This window comes from Lactuca virosa, chromosome 4 (assembly GCF_052849685.1).
Source record: "Lactuca virosa cultivar CGN04683 chromosome 4, Lactuca_virosa_CGN04683_v6, whole genome shotgun sequence".
Classification (NCBI taxonomy): Eukaryota; Viridiplantae; Streptophyta; class Magnoliopsida; order Asterales; family Asteraceae; genus Lactuca; species Lactuca virosa.
The window spans coordinates 150,005,025-150,013,661 of NC_136429.1; positions in this window are offsets into that span (position 1 = coordinate 150,005,025).

Below are 8,637 nucleotides of genomic sequence, written 5' to 3' on the forward strand. Positions count from 1 at the left end.
CATCCGCTTATCTCGTAATTCGCAGGTTTTCATCAAGCTCTTTATCACGAGACTATCGTTTGAGCTTTTCACCTTCATCCTCTTCTTCTTCTTCATCATTGATCAACTTCCCTTTTCCTTTCGATCCTGAAGCTTCATTACCCTTCGGATCGTTCATATTTTTTTCTGTTCTTGTTCACCAAAACCATCAGTAGCTGGTTTCTTGACTTCTCCCCCTTGTTTCGGAAGTGAGATAGACTCCGATACACCTTCTATACGATTGAGCATTGAGAAGACGGGTTTAAGCTTATCAACCAGATGTTGGTGAATGGAGACCCTGAGTAGAGAATCACGAGTCTCGATGAGATTCAGTAAGTCTTGGTTAACATCTCCAATACAGCTTCTTATCACAGCCTTTTTAGACTTGAGCTCATCATTCTACTGTTGTGCATGCGCCAGTTGCATACAAAGAACTTTGATCTTCTCAGTTTTCACCGCAAGTTTATCCATAAGTGAATTCTCCATAGTAAGGTCCTCTTGAAGCTTATCAAGCCTGGAAGTAATAGAAGTTTGTAGCTCAGCATTATCAGCCTGAAGTTTAGTGAGAACCTTTTAGAGAGCAATTTTCTCAGTTTGAAGAGTCGAGCCAAGACCCGTAATGACATTATTCACAACTTCAGCGCTTTTTTCAGAAGACCTCCAAAACTCCTCCATGAAATGTTTCACATTAGAAAGTAGTTTATCCACTTTTTCGGTCGTTTCACAAACTGTCTTTTCGGAGTTCTCAACAGCCTTTGTGGATGCAGCATGATTCGCACTATGCTCCTTGGTGAGAGTTTCAAATAAGGCTTTGTAAGATTCATGGGAATATTCACTGTTCGATGAAGATTTAGAGGACTCAAGTAGATTATCCAACCTATCATTAAGAGCTTTGAATTGCCTTTCGTCATTGGTGCATCTTCGCCATCACTTGATTGTTGAACGTTAAATGGGCTGTAGGTAAAATCTTGGAAGTCATCATGATCATCTCCAAAGATGGTATCCGGACCATCATTACGTAGTGCTGAGATTGGAGTAGAGTTAGCACCAATCGTAAAACCAGAAGCACCTGCCCCGTATCAGATACGTTGACAGTTACTGGCGGTGTACTCGTTGTTGTGGTGATTGTGGTGGTGGATTCAGTGAAAATAGACGTGGTTTGAACAACTAAACCTCAGGTTGCGCGACTCCGACGGAAACATTCAGACATGGAGCGATAGTGATTGGTGTAGAGATGGGTATAGAGGTAGTAGTAGGAGAAGGTGGAGGAGTAAAGCCTCGAAAAAGATCTTCTGTTAATGGAATAGAGGTGGGCATGGAAAAAGTTAACTCTGGATTGGATTGAGTAGTTGTATCTTCAGTTTCTCGCTGGACTTGCTCCATTCGCTGAATGTCGGAAATTATATGAGAATCTGAATCCTCCTCAGCAACAGGAGTAGGAGACATTGGCTTGCGAGCCTGTTTCTTAACTTTCTTCTTCAGAACTTGAGCTGGTTCGCAAGGACCAGTCTTCGTCTTTCGCTTACATCCCTTCTTCGACTTGTTCCCTTCCCCCAAAGCCTTTTTCATTTTAGGTGTTAAAGGTCGAGGACCTGATGTAGGTTTCTTTCGATACTTTTTTATGAGCTCGTTGTTTGTTGGAACACAGTTGAGGATTGCCTCTGGAAGAGATCCAATAAAGGTGAACTTCGTAGGATCAGACACGATGCTTTTCAAAGCGTGAAAGATAGGAATAGTTGCGATGATACATCCTTCAGTCACTGGAAAGTTGAGCTTAGTAATGGCTCTCTGGACTACGATCGACCAAAACCAAGCACACGAAATCTCCGAGTGCCGTATCGTAGAAAGAGTACTCTGAACAAGTTGTACCCAAAGGATGGAACCATAGTCCATATAAATTCCATAGTAAAGTCCGTAGATAATAGTGCAGAAAAGCTTACTTACACTGTCCGAGCTCGTGACCCGCTCTGAAAAACTTTTGAAGAGAAGGGCAAAGAGGCCATTCCACATCGGAGGTAGATTGGACTTCTTGAACTTGGATAAATAGGCAAGATTTCCCATGTATCACATCCGGTATAACATATCCAGGGTGGCAGAAGAACATATTGACTCCGGATGAACCAGATCCCTAGCTTGAGAAAACCCTAGCAATCGGCTGAAATGAGACTTAGAGATTGATGTTTTGTGGGAAGCGATCTCAAACATAATCACAGATTCACCTTCCTGATAACTTGCTGTTGAGTATGCCTTGGATAGGTGAACCAAGGGAACACCCTCTGCCATTGTCAGAGATTGAGACAGCGGAGAGTGACGAAGACACTTGACCATAGGTTTGAGGGATTCTGCATACTTGGATGAATCATGATCAAGACTGAGATTTTGGTTGGGCTTGATGCTCAAAAGCGCTGACGAGGCATTCTGTTCAGCAGCAGATGGATTTTCTGATGAGGCGGCCATGGAAATCCTTAGAGAAGATGATGAACAGTGACAAGAGAAAGAGGGTTTTTGTGCCGGAGAGTCTTTGAAATCTTTAGAAGTGGTAAAAGAAATCAATCGGCGATTTCCCTTTTATACATCAGTATTGGAGAGAGAAATACAGCTAGAGACGTTTCCTTTTCCCTGAAAATGCGCGTAAAAAGATGTGACAGTTGTGCATGCATCAGGTAGCGTACCTGACGTCCATGATGTCAGAGTTTTCAAAAATTCTCACGCCTGATTTGAAAGCTTATCCCGTATAAACCGCCATTTTAGTTTTGGACATTCGTAACCATTCACCAGTACCTATTCTCGGATGTGAAAGTAAACATTCGGAAGTTAGAACTAGACAGTTGGAAAATCACAAGGATTTTATCCCAATAGTGTGCCAAAGATAAAGAAATAAAACAAATATATTTGGGATTCTGTGATGTTATTTTTTTAAAAAAAAAATTAACATAAAAGCAGATGGATCCCAGGCAACGATCTCTTCCTTCGGAGTCAAGAGAGACTCGGAAGTGCTTGCGTGGTTTCCTGTTGAATTACGATCATCTTGTTGGATTATGTGTCTAAGCCAATAACTATAATTGGTATCTACTTGACCCATTACAGCATGGTCCATTTGGGTTGTAACACTCTGGAACAATTTGATAGGATGGATATTTGAGAAACAGGTTATTTGTGATTTATTAATATATTATAAGTATAATATATTAATTGAGAAATCATATTATGTAATTAGTATTGATCAAAAATTAATTTGGAGTTAATTTAGTGATCAAAAGAGACTAATTAAATTAACGGGGACTGATTGTGTAAATCAGTGATACATATGGTTTGGGCTATTGATCCTTGATGGACTAAGCTTGTGTGAAAGTCCATGAAATATTAGTCCATATGAATTATGGATCATAAGCCTAAGTGTAAGAATTAGGTTTTGCTTATGACTCTTCGAATACTACACTATATATGTATTCCTCAAAAGCCAAAATCGTACCCCAAGTGTTCTTAGAAGCCAAAAACGATTTTGTGTCTCCAAACCTCTCTCTCAAAGTCCTCCTCTTGTTCTTGGTTTTTTATAAGACATTTGAGGCATCACACTTGAGGTGCTAGGCTCTTGAAAGACCAATTCCTACAAGCTACAACAAAGAGGTAATCTTCTAACTTACTTATATGATTCATATGTCAAATTGTATGCTAGATGTAGGTTTCAAGCTTTGGAAAATTTTGTTGCATGTATAACTAGAGAAAACTTAGATCCAAAGCTATTAGGGTTGTATGTACACCACAGGAGTGTTATAGTACACAAAACCCAACAGTGGTATCAGAGCTCATGCGTAGTTTTGTGTTATATAGATGCATAGCTAATTGTTCAAAGTTGGAAAAGTCGAAAAACTGCACTCTGACAGGAGGACTCGACGAGTCCATGCATGAACTCATCGAGTCCATGCTCATAAGTGATGAACTCGTCGAGTCCATTATCCGACTCGACGAGTTGGATCATTTGTTGGCAATTTTTCGAGTTTTTTGGCCTCAATTAGATTAGAATCATTACCACAAATTGTTTCGTATCATAAAATCTGTTTTTCTGATATGTTAGTGATTATTGTCATCCAATTAAAAGATAAATTGTCAAATTTTAAGACAATTACTAGTTTATATGATAAAGCTAATGATTTGTAATTTTTTATTTGAAATTATCTTACTACAGGAATTGTGTTATGATCAAATCGGTAAAAGATAAAAATGGTTATTTTATAAGTTTATAATTTGATCTAAATGTTTTTAAGGAGTTACAAATTTTGTCATCAAATTTGGAACTCAAAAGTTTTTAAGGAGTTACAAATAAATAAATTGATCTTAAGGTTTTTTTAAGAGTTCCATAAGTTATGGAACTTGAAAAGTCTCATCTTCATAAAACAAATTAACTCCTTAAGTTATGGAGTTCAAAAGTTTTCAACAATTAAAAAAGTTGCCCTCAAGTTTTTAAAAGTTGAAAAGTCTCAATTAAGAAATATGGAATTCATAGAAACCCTAGTAATTTGAAAAAATTTCAAAAATGTAACTCATGGGTTCATAACTTAAAATTAATTAAATAGTTTTAATTTAATTTAGCATCTTGATGTTTTTGAATAGTTAAATTAACTCTTATGGACTTTATTAATAGTTAATTAAATGTTTAATTAAAAGAGAAGATTAATAAATCCATAATAATAACATGGTTTAAAGTTTAATTAAATTAAGAGTATAATTTATTAATTAAATCGTCAAGTATTTTAAAAGCTTAAAATACACCCTTACACTATATAAAATTAAAAGTCTAATATTATATATATATATATATATATATATATATATATATATATATATATATATATATAAGTTAAAGGTCAGTCTTACTGTTAGTAGGCCTCATTCACGAAGCCGGTCTATAAGGGGGTACAAGGTTACTGCCTATAAAATGGTGGTTTAATGGGTGTCCACTCTCACCCACCGCTTCCTTGACTAGTGGAGGCTCGTTAGCCGAACGGGTAGGCTAGGACACAAAATTCTCATTAATAAGTATAATGATAAGTATAAAGTAACTAAACTTTTAGAAATGCCCAATCTTAGTTACTTTAGGAAAAATGTGAAATGGTGCTATTCCATGAAATTGCACTTTGCACCTTGTTAAGTCGTTAGTGGAGCGTGTGTGGTTAACCGACACACTAATTTGGGACTGACAATGTGTGGCAAAGGGTAGCTTGATGTTAATCATGGATCAATGGAGCGTGTGTGGTTAACCGACACATTGATTAGGTGATTTGTAACATTAAGTGTACCAAGCTAATTTTCATTGTTATTCACACCTTGTTTGTGATCCTCGACATCCCAGTCACAAACTTGAGAGAGCATAATCAAGATTTAAACATGCCATTGAAAATTTCAATTAATCTCAAAGAATCTAGGAATTTCAAATCATTTAAAACCTAAACTTCATTTTTGTTTTTCATGGTGGAAATTGGTAAATCGTCATTTACCTACCTTCAAATATTTTGCAATTGGATTACGACATCCCTCTTCCAAATTGTAGAATATTGTGTTGGGTCCTAGCCTTAAGATTTCATTTGGGTGTTATATTAAGGACTTAAATCAACTAAACTTGAATTTATCCCTTGTAGATCTCTATTACTGACAACTATGGTCTTCCCGAATCTTTTGGAAAAAGCTTTCTTCATGAAGATGATGTTCCTAGAAATCATACTTCACTTCCTCCGCCTCCTCCAATAGTTCTCCCTAACCCACATGTGCGAAGACTTGAAAAGTTCAAGATCACTCAATCCCTATTGGCAAGCAAACATGAAGATGGAAAGTCTATATGTGCTCACGTCTTGGACATGAAGCCGCATATTGACAGGCTGGGAATGTTGGGTTTCGTGATCTCATGGAAGCTGGCTGTTGACATGGTTCTTCATTGACTACCTAAGTCATATAGTGATTTTGTTAAAGACTACTATGTGACAAATCACGACGTGACCCTTATCGATCTTACCTGTTTACTTATTGCTGTTGAATCAACAATGATTTGGCGCACTGGTAAATTAACTTGATTGGAAGATCTACTTCCCAAGCTACCATGGACATATGCAATGACATGGATATCCCAGAAATGTTTCCTTCTCCTAAAGGAAAGGAATTGGACATGGTCAAAAGTTTTGATCATAATAGAAAAACCAATTCGGAGATAGTTTCATGTGCAAATGCCAAAGTGTCCACTTGTTTCTACTACCTTTTGAAGGGACATTGGAAATGAAGCTGCCTTGATTACCTGAGAATTCTAAGAGAGGGTAAAATCGAATTGTATGGGTCTACTTCAAGTAAATCCACTATCTAACTATATTAAGTTCCTATTTTGAGATTCTTAATACATGATGTGATAAGACTGCATTTTGATGTTTTGTAGGATCGAAGAAGAGAAAGGAAGCTTAAAGAAAGAGGAGGTTGAGTCTGGTCGCGAAGAAATGGATTTCGATCGCATGGTTCGATGATCAGATTTTTGAGCTGTTGTTAGGAGTTATGATATATTGCTTAGAAATCTGTAGTAACATAGTTTTCATTTGTAATTGCATTGTAAGGAAAACTTTTTCCGCAATTTTATAAATAAAGAAAAATTTTGTTTTATCTTATTTATATTTCCTTGCAATGGCATTTGTGAAAATTGATGTTTGTATGTTTCTATTTTTAGCAATATGGATTTGATTCTTTCGTTTGTGGTAGTATTTAAATTTACCAAATAAGGAAAATCACAAAGTTTTAATTGGACAGAAACTTGGAATCATGCAACTTGTATTGTATGATGAATGAGAACCTTCATCTTTGGGAAATTAAGACTAATTCCTTGTTCACATGTATATGTGAGTCAAGTGAAGGATTAGGGGATCTAGTACACATAGTTGTGCACTGGTCAGGTCCACCACAAAGAACAATAAGACTATTCGTTATGATTTACTAAAAGTTTAGTAAATATGGTTATGCTTACAAGATTATGTGTGATTCTGAATCATTGAAAAGGTTTCAATGTATAGCAGAACGAATAAGAAGAATTAATTAGGCAGAAAGATAAAAGTTTCTCCAATCTAAAAAGTAGGGAGAGTAATTAGTATCGTGTTTTATGATAATCTTAATGATTATGAAGAATATATCACAATTGATCCTCTAAGGACATCTTGGTGCATTTGTATGGCTAAGAATAGGAATCATGAATTATTGAAATCGTTAAACCAAGAAGAGGAGTCATACTTCGTTCCAAAATCAAGTCTTAGAGTCATACTCCAAGATTGTTCGTTGAGTGACATATCTTAAGTAGGTTTTTAACACATTTAGAATTGGTACTTGTGATGTCTTTAAGACAAAGACCAACTAAGACCAATTATATGAAGTGTCATTCTTGATAAGAATCCACACTAACTCATGAATATTTATTTTTCAAGGAATGGTTCTTGACAAGAGAATCTTATATGTCAAGAAGTCAGTGGGAGTCTTAAAGATCTTGAAAAGTTTCAGGAACTAATCAAGAATGAACCTATGGTGTATCACTAGCACACGACTTGAGGTTTATAAGCTATCATGTTGACATATTCATGATACTGTGTGCATTCCAGTTAAGTTGACTACGCATGTGAGTTCTATGAGTTCTCAATTGTTTGCATAACAACCTGGAAGCAATGGTAGGCCCTTGTGCTGTCAGGTGGCAAGAAATTAAGATTGAACAAGTTCAGTCCATATGAGTTTGGATTTGTCACTAACCTTGTCTTGTGATTATTTTTATGACAAATTCACATGGATAGGAACATATACACCATTAATCTAAGTGACAAAGGTTTCTCTCCGCTTCATGAAAATGATTGTGAGGAAACATTTTCACTAAGTAGATTTTAAGGAGATAGCATTTGTGATATTTGCATTCTCAAATTCGATTATGATTATGGCATCCCTCTTCATAGTTCGAATTGTGAGAAATGGCAAAAGGTCTAAACATTTGAGACTTATTACTGTAAGCTCTGAAATTGGTTAGACACACATGTGCGCTATCTAAGGAAAAGTGTATGAGTTTGAGAATCCTAGATAAAGTCTTATCGAAGCATCTTGTATCAGAAATCTGAACTTTGGAAAGAAAATCAACAAGTATTGATTTCTAGAAGTTCAGCTTATTTCTGAGTACATGTCAAAGCTAGTAGGAGCATAAATGTTATGTTATTAAAGAAATAATTGTTATGCTAGTGGGAGCATAAGCATTATGGTAAGTGTTGCAAGTTAGCAATGTTAATTATAGAAAACAAAAGTTTCAATTCGTAAAGTTGCAGAGTTTGAAAAGTTGTTTTGCTATAATTAAGGGAGAGGAACTCATACTTCATTTCAAATCTAAAAGCTTAGATTGTGCGATTTTAATCAAATTTAGTCAAGGATATATATGAATGTTATGTTGGAATAGTTCAACATAAGGAAATTCTATATATGGAAATATTATAGCAAGAGAATGGTAAAGTATCATGTCTTTATGTAAGACATTATGACTCGTATCCCATATGCTTCGGGTATAGGATCGATTGCATATGCTATAATATTTATGAGGTCTGAATTTTCCAAATGCCTAGGGCATTAAGA